This window comes from Sciurus vulgaris (assembly GCF_902686455.1).
Source record: "Sciurus vulgaris genome assembly, chromosome: 3".
Classification (NCBI taxonomy): domain Eukaryota; kingdom Metazoa; phylum Chordata; class Mammalia; order Rodentia; family Sciuridae; genus Sciurus; species Sciurus vulgaris.
In genome coordinates this window covers 154,555,850-154,569,809 of record NC_136463.1, presented here as the reverse complement: position 1 = coordinate 154,569,809, position 13,960 = coordinate 154,555,850, and positions in this window count along the sequence as shown.

Below are 13,960 nucleotides of genomic sequence, written 5' to 3'. Positions count from 1 at the left end.
TGCAAGCACACGGCATCTAGGTCTCCTTTGTATCTTTACATGCTTATGTGGTTGTCCTCCACACCACATTATTATTGCATGTTAGTGTGCTCTTTGTTTACTTGGACTTAATTTTCACTTTGCAGTTGATGTTCTGAACGACTATCTTCTATTTCCACTGACTTTAAGACAGTAATGTTCAAAATTGGTAAGTTAGTTATTAGAAAAGAAAGTAGAGTAAGATGGGCATATTTCCAAATTTTAAGAATTTTTACTGACATAAGAAGGTAATTTCTGGAGCCCTGGGAATTTCTGTGCAGGAACCAAATGTCCCAGTTACCATGCTTAGTTTTCTAGTTTTAAATTTCATGTGTAGCTCAGTGATAGAGGACTAGCCTAGCATATGCAGAGTCCTTGGTGCAATCCCTAGCACCAAAAAGAAAAAAAAAAAAATCCATGTCACTTGCCCTCCTAGTAGATTCCTACGTCTTATTCAGGCTTTTGCTACATCCTGGACTTCACTTCTGAAAGAGCACTTTACCTGTTGTGGATCAAAACTCTTAATGACAAATGGAATGCTCGAGAATGCTAAGTAATTCCATATGTATACGTCCACACTCTGAAACAACTGGAAAGGAATTATAGAGTTAAAACAAAACATGTCACAGGCAGGCAGGAAAATCTAATTGCAAGGTGCTTCTGTGGCAGAATGGGTTAGCTTGTGAAACAATGCAATTATACTAAACACTAGACCTAAAAAAGGACCCATTGTCTAAAATTGTAGGAATCCTTGGTATATCTGTACATGTGGGGAAGGTGGAAGACTTCCTATTTCTAGTCTAAGCAAAAAAGAAAACAATGTTTCTATACACCAGATATTTTCCTGGTTGTTCTTTGCATGTGTGTGATTGTTTTATTATTTTAATTTCATTTCCTTATTTATTAATTTATTTTCATTTTGCAGTTCTGGGTATTAAACCCAGAATTTTGTACATGCTAGGCAAGTACTCCACCACTGAGCTATATTCCCAGCTCAGAATTAATTTCTGAGTATGAATGGACAGAGGGGAATTTTCTGAAATGCATTAATAATTTGGTCCCTATTGAAATGAGGGAAAACCAATGTTACATTTAATTTTCCACTTTCAATGTAACAGCTCAAGTTTTTCAAAAGAATGATTCAATGTTCTTTTTATAAAGAACATATTTGTAAATACAACATAGTCAGGTCCCCGGTGAGGCAACTTGACACATGTATTTAGTCCAACTTTTCTGGCTATGTGTAGGGGGGGGAAAGTGACCTTAATAAGGTAAATACCTGGTTTTCTTATATTTTCTCATAACTATTCTATGATCACAGAGATTCTGCACTAACCTGATGACTGAAAGCCTAAGGTTTGAAATCTTCCCCTTGGAGACTGTTGGGATGGCTGAGATGCCAGGTAAGGGTCCCTGCTACGTCGGTGCAGGCCGTGACAAGTGTGGAGCAAGCCCTTTCTGGTTGCTGCGAATTTTCCACGAGGGTTGATCTCTATCTAGTGTTGGTCAGACCAGAGGAACTTATATTTTTCCTGTATTAACCTGTGTGAGTGACTGTCAACTTATTGGACAAAAGATTGGCTAGAGGGCTGGGGATGTGGCTCAGTGGTTAAGTGTCCCTTGATTCAATCTCCAGAACCAAAAAAAAAAAAAGAAAGAAAGAAAGAAAACTGGTTAGAAATTTTGGGACACTTTCAGTTTTCACTTAAATTTACTGTCTTACATAAGTACCTGGTTCTGTCAAAGGGATTCCAATAAAATATTTTAAAGCAAAAGACAAAAAAACAGCCAGGCACGGTGGCGCATGCCTATAATTCCAGTGACTAAAGCTGAGGCAGGAGGATCACAATTTCAAGGCCAGCCTGGGCAACTTCCTGAGACTCTGTCTCAAAATAAAAAGGGGTAGGCATGTATCTCGGCAGTAAAGCATCCCCTGGGCTCAATCCCCAGTACTAGAAAAAAAAAAAATTGTGATAAAGGTATTTAAAAAATTTGCCCTAAAGTCAAACAAGCAAGAAGTGGTAGAACCAGGATGGGAATCAAGATAGGCCAGCTCCTAAGTCCATAGTTGTAACCTGCTTGACCATTTTCCTTTCTGATACTACTTAAGAATGTCCACTCATACCCAAAGAGTGTTCATACCTGTGTTTGGTTTTTCCTTAATTAGGCATTGCTACCAAATATGTCTACCAATTTTTTAATCTGTTCTGAACAATATCTTCATATACATCTCATCTCACTGAATTTGGCAATTATTTATTCCCCTTATTTTAAATGAGGAAATGGGATCATTCATGGTTTTTTAGAGTGTAAATGTCACTGTTCTTGACTAGTCTCCTGCCTCCACACAACTGAGCATTCAGGTGCTGTGAGCAAGCACCCTTTCTCCAACACTGTGAGCTGGTGAATTAGCATACAATATGTGGAAGGGAATTTTGCTCCTTGAACTCAGAATGGCGCCCAACCCATGTGAAAGAACATCCTTTCTGATAGAAAATGCATTTCTGAAACAGGGGTCTTCAATACATGGGGTCTCTTTCTGCCACTCCCTTCCAGTCAATGTCCAATCAAAACAATTAGTCCACTGCAGATGCCTCAGCCTGGGACTAAAGAATAATGATACCTGGCCTGGGGATGCCTGCAGCTCAGTGGTAGGGCACTTGCCTAGTCTTGCTGTGTTTGATCCCCAGCTCCATAAGGGAAAAAAAAAAAAAAAAAAAGAAGAAGAAGAAGAAGAATATCTTTGTGCAACTAGTCATTGTTAATTTCTCTGATTGCATTAAAATGCTCTAATTCCCTTCTCTAACATTGTCCTGAAGTTTCTTCTCTGTCAAGGTAAAATGGTCTAGCTGGAAACTCATCCTTTTTTCACAGTGAAGTTCAGCGCACTCTGCAGACTAAAAGCAGTTATTTTAGGAATGTTTGAAAATCATCTTCTGCAAGATATTATTAGTTTAAAATAGGCATTTATTGTGTGTACATAAATACAAGTGAATGCACGTTACAATATCCTAACTTGTAAATTCCTGATATTTGAAAATTGTGTGTCAGAACTCTGAGTCTCCCTCTCCTCATCTCCCTTCCCAGGGTTCCTGAGGCCCCTTGGCCTTGTCCAAAGAAAGACAGTCTTGTACCAACAGCACCACTCGGTGGCCAGGATTAAGAACTGGCTAAATAACTCTTCCCACCCAACTTTCTCCTCTGACGTGGTGTTTCCAAAACTCAGTCTCTCCACCCACTCCAACTTTCCATGGACTTAGCTATTCATAGCCAAGTTGATTCCACCTCAGGCAATCTTTTTTCACACTTGTATGCATCCTTTTTGAGGAATCTTTTTTCTTCTTCCTACCAAGCTGCATCAAAGTTTTTCTTATTCCTCCAAATGCCTTTATCAATATAGGTAAGCCTGGAAGTTACTAGAGCCAGGACAGCCACACTTGGCCCCCATGCTTGGAAATGTGGAAGGGTTAACCATGACCTTTTTTTGTTTTGTTTTGTTTTACTACTAAAGATTGAACCCAGGGGTGGTCTACCACTGTGCCACACTCCTGGCCCTTTTTAATTTTTATTTTGAAACAGGGTCTCCTAAGTACTTCAGGCCTTGCTAAGTTGCTGAGGCTGGCTTTGAGCCTGTGATCCTTCTAAACTGCTGGGATTGCAGGCATGAGCCACCATGCCCCATATTAAACATGATTTTTTAAATTGAGCATTTCAAAACCTTGTGCAAACTGTTTAGACCACTTTCACTTCGGAAATACCATACTCCTTCCAGTTCCTAGCCCCCAGTCACTGATGGGCTCCTGCCCATAGTGGTCTTCTTTAACAACCAGGAGGGAGGCACAGACCCACATTAAGAAAAGATAGCAACTCGGGGTGGGGGTTGGGGTCAGAAAGAGAGAATGGAAAGAAAGGGAAAGAAAAAGAGCAAGAAAACAAAAGAGGGAGAAAGAAAAAAAGAAAGGGAGGGAAAGAAGGAGGGAAGAAGAAAGGAAGGGAGCGAGGGAGGGAGGAATCTTTTTGGGTTGAGGCATTTGCAGCTTCCTTTCTCACGGCTTCCCACCAGTGCTTGGATGGAGATGAGGAATAAGGGGGCACCAAAACTCACTCAATAATAAAAATAATAAATAAATAATGGTGTGATGCAGTATTTCTAAAAATCAAAATACAAAAATTGAAATATTCAGAAGCACCCATGACAAGCAAAATATAGTATCTGAATTTTAAATAAAGACCAGTGGCCTGCTTCAAAACCCATGTGATTATGCAAAGGGAACAGCACTTTGCAATCCTGAGCCAGTGATTTGTAGGATGCTGGGCCACCTGATGCTCCCCACTATCCCTCCACCCCCCATCCCCTCCCACTACCCCGCCATGCCACCATCACAATCTCCCACCACAGGGCAGGTTTGTGAGAGATGACAGTAGCGTGAGAATATAGGGACATTGTGGGGCCTTATATATAGACATTTCTAAATTGTAGGACTTTTGTTGATTTTTTCCACTTGATTCAAAATATGAGAGGAAGCCAGAAGCGGAGGTGTCCACTTGTTAATCCCAGCCACCTGGGAAGTGAAGCTGGAGGATCACAAGTTCAAGACCTCAAAATAAAAAGGATTGGGGGTATAAATCAGTGGTAGAACACTCCTAGGATCAATCCCCAGTATCCCTCCTCAACAGGGGGTAGGATATTTTGATACACATTCTATAAGGGCACATTTTTCCTTCTGCTTTAGGCTGAAATGATACCAGACAGGGCTCTGCTCTCTGCTCATTCATTTCTTCTTTGCTTCCCTCCCCAACTCCACCATCTCCCTGAAACTCTTAACCTTGTCCCTTAAAATCTGTTTTTCTTCAAGTACCAAGCATTCATGAAAAACGACTACTCAATACCAAAGAATTTTTTTTCTTATTTCTTTAACTACAAAATATTGCAAGTGTATTGCTTTTGGATAAGATTGACATCATAAATAACATTGTTATCATAAATAACATTTATAAGTTGACAGAAACTAAACCTTTATTTGCCTCACTGTATCTATGGTTTTCTTATTTTCCTTTTTGGTGCTAAGGATTGAACTCAGAACCTTGAACATTCTAGGCAAGCGCTTTACACCAAACTACCTCTCTAGCTCCTCACGATTTATATGGGAAAACATGTTCTAAGTTTCAAACAATTCACTTGCAAAATTTTTCTCTGTTTTTGGTAGATTGTAAACCTAATGCTTTTTTAAAAAATTTTTTTCAGAAAAATGTACATATTATACTTCGTAGCACATGAAAAAAAGTTCTTTAGCCCCAAACTAGTAAAACAAACAAAAAAAGCAAATTGTAATGCTAAATTTGAGATCAAAATGCTAAGATACAATAGAATAGGTTTTGTCAACAAAACTGAAAAAGGATGAGAAAAGTATAGCACATACTGTATAAAATAATTCAGATAGGAAAGAAGGTTTTATTTAAACATGGTTTTTAATTTTTTATTAAAATATGCTTGCTATAGTCTGTGTGTGGCACATGCCTGTAATCCCAGTTATTCAGGAGGCAGAGGCAGGAGGATCATGAGTTCAAGACCAATCTGAGCAATTTTAGTAAGATCCTATCTCAAAATAAAAAAGGGAAGGATGTGACTCAGTGGTAGTACACCCCTGGGTTCAATTCCCAGTAATGCACCAAAAAAAAAAAAAAAAAAGGAAGATCGCTCTAATTACTTACCTGTCATAATATGGAATTTATGAGTATGTGTCTTAACTATCCTCATCTAGATGTGCTCACATTCTAAAAATAACAAGTTAGCATCTGCCTACTTACGTCTGGCAATTAGTCATTCGATCCACTAATTACTTTTTGGTATGAGATGAGTGGAAGCATTTCTATTTAAATCATCCCCCGAATTACCACATGTCATCCACAGGTCTTTGCCCCTCATTTTGGCCATTATCTTGCATGAAGTTCTGCCATATAGTAAAGAGCTCCCAGATGTCAGGGAGAGGTATGTCCCCCCTGTCCCAAATCTCAGCCAAATCTCATGTAAAATCACTTAGTCAGTCCTCCAGAGAATCATTCAAATGTCTCTAATTCTGTGCTCATACTGCTCTGTTCCCAGTCCAAGGCATCACCATCTCTCATTGGGCCTAATACAAAAATCTACTTTGTCTCTCTGCTTCCATTCTAATCCTCCTGTAATCTATTCACCCTGAATTAACTTAAACAAAAAAACTAATTTTATTAGAACTTATCCCTTGACTAAGCATCTTTCTAATATTCTTTGTAAATAAATGGGATGAACACTTAAAGCATGAGTTTTTTAAAATTTAGATCAGATCAGGTCATTCTCCTACTGAGGATGTAGTGCAGTGGTCAAGTCCTTGCCTATTATGCACAATGTCCTGGGTCAGGGGCAGGGGAAGAAAACTTCCTGATGTGTTTAAAATAAAATACAAACTCATACCTTGGTTTACCAACATTTCCATGGTCATTGCAAGTTCATTTTCTACTGTTTGATCTTCTCACTCACTCTCTGCTGATTTGAACTTCTTTTTGTTTCTCAAACACAAGTTACTTGTTCCCTCAGAGAACCCAGCAGAAGCCTACGCTAGTTCCTCCTCATCTTCTCCATCTCTAAAAGAATGTCCCAAAACTCAAGCCTCAGATTGCTTTTCTTTTTATCAGCAACTTCCAAAGTTATATCTCCAGGCTAGATCTTTTTCCTCAATAAGATCATCTCCTCAACTGCCTATTTGACATATCCATTCAGATGTCTAATAACTATACAAATACATAACATATCCAACTATGAAAACTTGATTCTTCCTCACTGCCTCCCCAAGTATACTATATTCCCAATCTTTCCCATCTCAATATTAAATAAAAATCATAGGAAGCCTTGTTTGGAATAGGCTTCTGCACTGGACCCTAAACGACCAGGTTAAAAACCAAAATGAAGTTGTTGACCCAATAGTTCCACATTACCAAGCTGAAAGTAAGCTGTTTATCTGAACTTCAGAGAAATCAGGATTAGAAAGATTAAAAATTGAACTTCCCTAATAGTTCAGTTTGAATTGATATGATAATAAATTTAATCTTTACACAATGCAATGTGCAAAAATGCCCTGAAATAACCTGATATTAACTAATCAGTTATTTTTCAATTTTGTCTCTACCTTGCAAAGAAAGTAACTTTGCAAGGACCAGCCTACTTTTTCTTCTTTGTTACTACTGTTTTTCAGCCTTTCTCTGTCTATAAAAACCAAGCTGGTACTGTTCAGTACACTGGGACACTTATTCTACTTGTGGAATGCAATGTTGCCTAATTCCAGAATAAAAAATAAAGCCAATTAAGAGTTTTAAACAGGGGCTGGGAGTGTAGCTCAGTGGTAGAGCACTTGCCTAGTGTATGTGGGGCCCTGGGTTCAGTCTTCAGCACTACATAAAAATAAATAAATAAAATAAAGGTATTGTGTCTATCTACAACTAAAATCAATTTTTTCTGAGGAAATGAAAAGATCTTTAAACCATCCCTTCTTGAGCTTTTGGCTAAGATCAAGTATAGTATCTGTTCTTATCAATTTATAATGTACTACCTGATATCTCCTCTATGTGAACAATATAGTTAATGGATTTTTGAAGCAGGGAAATGGAATAGGAGTTTGCTCCATCCACTTCATGCATCTACCAGGTAGATGTAGTACTTCTAGGAACAAGATACCAAATAGAAGAAGGAGGAAGAGGAGGAAGAGGAGGAGGAAGAAGTGGAGGAGGAGAAGGAGGAGGAGGAAGAGAGGAGATTTTAAAATAAATTGTTGCAATTTTGTCATTTAACATAATAAATGACAGTTCATTCTTACCCAAAACTCAGGTTTTAAGTCCTTTCTTTCTCTCAAAGCTCATAACTAATGCATGAACAAATAGTATAGCCTCTTCCTTCAAATTATATCCAGAATCTAACTCCTTTCAATAGGTAACAAACAGACATGAGTAGTGGGAACATGAGGTTCTGGGGATAATTCTATAAACTGGGCCTAGTGAGTTGACTGACCCTAGCATGCTTTCTTTGAAAAAGCGATTTAGGGCTGGGGTTGTGGCTCAGTGGTAGAACATGTGTGAGACCCTGGGCTGGATCCTCAGCATCACATAAAAATAAGTAAATAAAAGTCTAAAAAAATTATAAAAAGATATTTTTTTAAAAATGCAATTTATCTGCAGCCCTGCCTAGTTTAAGTCAATAGAGTATATTACATTCTTTAGCAAACAACCTCTTATCTGGAGGAGAAATGCAGATTCAAAAACCGCTCTCTACTGCTAAGAAGAGCACAAGTTACCTTAAAGGAGGTGGACTTTTATGACCTTTACACCCATTAGATTCCAGAATTCAGGGAGAGATGATCATAAGAACCAGTCAGTATGGGCCAAAGTGACCCAGTTGCCTTGGATTTTTAGCATGCCATCATAATAATAAGATCTCTCAGGCTGGGGATATAGCTCAGTTGGTAGAGTGCTTGCCTTGCAAGCACAAGGTCCTGGGTTCAAATCCCCAGCACCAAAAAAAAAAAAAAAAAAAAAAAAAAAATAATAATAAGAAGAAGAAGAAGAAGAAGAAGAAGAAGATCTCTCTTCCATGGGCTAAGACCCTGTGAAGTGGGGACTTAAAAGTCTGATGCAATCCTGCTGTCAATCAGAAGTCTCTTCGTGGGACTCTCTGGAAATTTCCCTGGAGCCCCCAAGAAAGCTGGAGGGTAGGAGGTATACACCATACTTTTCCTCTCTAAGAGGACCCACTCTCTCCTTTTGTTCCTTTTCCTACCCCTGTAACTCTGAGCAATATGTCCAATCTTTCTGGTGTAATTATAAGTACCAGTAGCTAAGGACCTCCAAGATTGCCTTGGCTCTACTGCAGGCCCTTGATCTGTAACAATTTTTTTTTTTTTTTTTTGGGGGGGGGGGTACTGGGGTTGAACCCAGGGGCCTTAATCACTGAACCACATCCCCAGCCCATTTTTAGAGACAGGGTCTAAAGTTGAGTTGCTTAGGGACTCGCTAAGTTGCTGAGGTTGGCTTTGAATTTGCAATCCTGCCCCAGCCTCTCAAGCTGCTGGGATTACAGGTGTGTGCCACTGTGCCCAGCTCTGTAACACTTTTACCTTCTCCATTGCCTTCTCCATTAAGCCATCATACTGTTTGCCTCAACAATTCTAATGGTCTCTCACTGATGTCCCTGCTTCCACTTTTCCACTCTTACACTCTGTTCACTCTCCACACAGCAGAAGAGCCATCCCTTTAAAAAAGGAAGCCAGACTATGACACCCTCTGCTCAAAACCCTCTTAAGGGTCACACACTAGATAAACCCACAGGCCCATATGATTGCCTCACTACCAGATCATTGTCAACCTGTGTGGAGTCATACAGAATAAGAAATATATCCCCATTGGTGCAAAATACAAAACCCTCAAATGATTGGTGGTTCTAGGAACTAAATGATTGGTGGCTTCGAGTGGTGTGACGTGCTGATTGACGCGCTGATAGGACAGGATAGGATAAAAGAGGAAGAAGCTTCTGCAATAAACCAGTCAGCAGCTACTAGCTCGCCTGCTCTTACCTGGCTCCCGGAGTCTGCGTGGTTATTGACACTGCACCCTTCAACCTGATCTATTCGCCTACCTTTCTATCCTTTTTTCATTTAAATTAGCCTCCTTCAGCCCCTTTGAACCTTTATCATGCATCTCTCACAGTACTGCCCTTGCAATCACTTGCTCCCTTTGCCTGGAGTGTCAAGTGTCCACAGGATTCAGGTCCTCATTTCCTTACATGTCTCTTTTCAAATATATATATATATATATATATGAATATATGTATATATTTTTTTTCTTTTCTTTTTTTGGTACTGGAGATTGAACCCAGGGGCACTCAACCACTGAGCCACATCCCCAGCCCTTTGTATATTTTATTTAGAGACACTGGCTAAGTTGCTTAGGGCCTCGCTAAATTGCTAAGTTGCTGAGTCTGGCTTTGAACTTGCGATTCTCCTGCCTCAGCCTGCCCAGCCGCTGGGATTACAGGCATGCGCCACCGCTCAGATGTCTTCTTAAAAGAAAGGTTTCTATTTTATATAAAGCAGCACCCTTTCCCTTCTATCCCCATATCTTTCTAATAACAACAACATCACATATGGCATATAGCATTTGCTATGTGCCAGATATCATTGTAAGCACTTCACAGGTAGTAAATTATGTAACTCTCACATCACCCTATAGGGACAATGTTATTATTCCCATTTTATAGATGAGGAAACCAAGTCATACAGAGGTTAAATAACTTGCTCCAAAGTTACAAAGCCAAGTGCTGAAGTTGAAATTTGAATGTATGCTCTCTGGCTCCAGCATGTCCCTTTTTATTTACTGCCCAATTTTTTTTTAATAGCTCTAGTCACTACCTATTTTATATTTATCATCTCACAGTTTTATCACTTTAGCACAATCAACCCAAAATTACTGGCTTAAAGCAATAACTTATCATTTCTCAGGAATTTGAGTCAGGAATTCAGGCAAGGCTTGACTAGGCTGTTTTTCTGACCTACTTTGCATTGGCCTATGTTACTCAGCTGCAGTTAGTTGGTGATCGAGTAGGCCAGGAAGGTCTCAGAAAGCTATCCTCAGATGTCTGGCACATAAATGCTCCTCAATGTGGCCTCTCTCTTCACATTGTTTCTTATTGACCTGTGTTAGGCCAGCTTTATACATGGCAGCTGGTTTCTCATAGAGGGATGTGGAAATTGCCAATTTGCTTAAATTCTTGATTCAGAAGTCCCAGAACTTAATTTCTGGCACAATATATCAGTTTAAAAAAATTTCCAGGCATAGTAGCAAATGCCTGTAATCCCAGCAACTCAGGAGGCTGAGGCAGGAAGATCACAAGTATGAGGCCAGTCTAAACAACTTAGTGAGGTCCTAAGCAACTTGGTGAGACCCTGTCTCAAAACAAAAAATAAAAAGTATTGGGGATATGGTTCAGTGGTTAAGCCCTCCTGGTTTCAATTCCTGGTACAAAAAAAAAAAAAAAAAAAAAAAAAAAAAATTCACAGGGCTGACCCATACTTTGGGGAGAAGAAAAAGACTCCATCTCTTGATGCTCAGAGTGGCATTTTTATACATGGAAGGAGGACCTGATACATGTAATCTCAGGAGACTGAGATTTCATCCATGAATTTAAGGCACATGTGAAAGAAAACCAGAAAGGAGCATGTCCCAGATGTCAAAGAGAAAGAGTGAAAGGAAGATCCATCCAGCTGAGAACTATACCTTCTCCTCTCCCCTTTTAAATTGATACATTAAAAATTGTACATATTTATGGGGTACCATATGATGTTTCAGTATCTGTACACATTGTTTAACGTTAATATCAGGGTGAGCACATGTACCTCCTCAAACATCATTTCTTTGTGATACAAATATTCAAAGTCCTTTCTTCTAGCTTCTTTGAAATATACAGTGCCTTACCTTTATCTTCAGTTACCACCCTACTGTGTAATACAACACCAGGATTGATTTCTCCTATCAAACTATTAACTACTTAGTTATCCTTGGACCTTATCCTCTGACCAATCTTTCCACATCCTTCCCTCATCCCTACACTCCGAAGTCTCTGGTAACCACTATTTTACTCTCTACTTCTATGGGATCAATTTTTTTAGATTCCGCTGAATGAGGTCATTCAGTATTTCTCTTTCTGTGACTGGCTTATTTCACTTAATGTCCTTCAGTTCCACCCATGTTCTCCCAAATGACAAGATCCTTTTAAAGACCGAATAGTATCCCATTGTATGTACACCACATTTTCTTTGTTCATCCATCAGTTGATGGACACTTAGGTCAATTCTATTTCTTGGCTACTGTGAATAGTGTTGCAATAAACACGGGCACACAGACATATCTTTGATATATTGATTTCCTTTGGACATATACCCAGTATTGGAATTGCTAGTAGTTCTAGTTTTTGAGGATTCTCCATATTGTTTTCCATAATGGTTGTGCTAATTTCATCCTATCCATAGTTTATGAAATTTTCCCTTTCTCCAAATCCTTGCTGGCATATATTATTTTATTTTATTTTTTTTGTCTTTTTGATGATGGCTATTCTAAATGGGATGAGAGGATACTCAATGTAGTTCTTGCATTTCCTTGATGATTAGTGATGTTGAGTATTTTTTCCTATATCCGTTGGCTATTTGTATGTCTTTTTTTGAGAATGTCTATTTAGGCTATAACCCATTTTAAAATTGGATCATTTGGTTTTTTTTTTTTTTTTTTTTTGCCATTGAATTGAGTTTCCTATATATTCTGAATATCAACTCCTTGTCAAATGTATAGTATGCAAATATTTTATTCCATTCTGTAGGTTATGTTCTCCCTCTGTAGATTCTTTGTAATGCGTAAGATTTTTAGTTTGATATGATCTGGTTGTCAATTTTTGCTTTTGTTGCATGTGCTTTTGTGATCTTAACCAAGAACCTTTGCCCATTCCAATGTCCTGAAGCATTTCTCCTGTTTTCTTTTAGAGATTTTTTTCCTTTGGGGTCTTATATTTAAGTCTTTAATCCCTTTTGAGTTGACTGGGGAGAGAGAGAAGTACTGTTCAATTACTTTGCATGGGCTATCTAATTTTCCAAGCACTGTTTATTGAAGAGACTGTACTTTCCCCAATGGGTGTTCTTAGCACTTTTGTCAAAAATCAGTTGGTTATGGATGCTTGGGTTTTATTTCTATGTTCTATATTCTGTTCCTTTGGTCTATATGTCTTTTTTAATGCTGATACCACTTTGTTTTGATTATCATAGCTTTGTAGTATATTTTGAAGTGACCAGTATAATGCCTCCTGCTCTGTTCTTTCTATACCCTTTTTCCTTTGTGGTGCTGGGAATTAAACCCAGGGACTCACTCATGCTAGACAAGTGCTCTATTACTGAACTACATCCTCAACTCCCTATACCCTCTTCTCATGTTGAAAAGTTTTATAAGTAAAAAAGCATAGGATTAAATCAAACTATAAAAATGACATAGAGCGAAAGTTTTTTTCCTCACTGTCTTGTTCCCAATTCCCTTCCCCCAGTTCTTTTAGAGCTAATCAAGGATAAGGATATATGTCATAGTGTTACTGAAAGCTCAGTCCTTGTCCCTGATGCCAATCCAATAATGAGGACATCATTTTGAGAAAAAGGAAAAAGAAGTTTTGCTAGCAAGGAGTAGCACAGGGGACTCCTGTCCCAGAGGTTGTAATTCTCCTATCAGGAGGGACAGGGGGAAGGGAATTTTTAAAGAGGTGACTCAAAAGCTACATTCCACATGTTCTGTTTCTCAAGATTAGGGAGGAGATTAGGAAGGAGATCAGTAAGGAGAAGGTTGGGGAGGAGAAGAAAAATAATGTCAGTTTTAGAGACGCAAGGGCTATATTCAAAGCATAAAGTGGACCACTGTTACAATAGCTATTTACCAACCTACCTACCTCTTTCTTGAAAAGCCACATACGTAATGTATCTAACTTTTTTTTTTCCCTTTTAACAACCTAACTTCCAGATCATTTTGTATAAATCATCCTCATTCTTTTAAATGGTTGCACAGAATTGAAACTAGAGTTTGAGATGAAACTCGATTCTCTGCTTCTGTTGGTAGATGTGTTCTGTGCAGGCCTCCCCGATTTCCTTCCGGTTTCTTATCTCATAAATTTGAAGAATGAAATCCACAGACAGTAACGGAAGGCAAGAGTAGGGTTTATTTAAGGGAGAAGAGGTAGAACTCCTGCGATGCAGGAAGGGACCTGATAGCAGGAAAACCTTTTGATGTGCTTATATGGGTTTTGGATACGAACACTGGAAAAAATCCATTTCAAACAGGTACTGAAAAAGTGTCAACGCTATTGGTTGTGTCCTTTAGTCTTTTTGAGTTCGAATCCTTT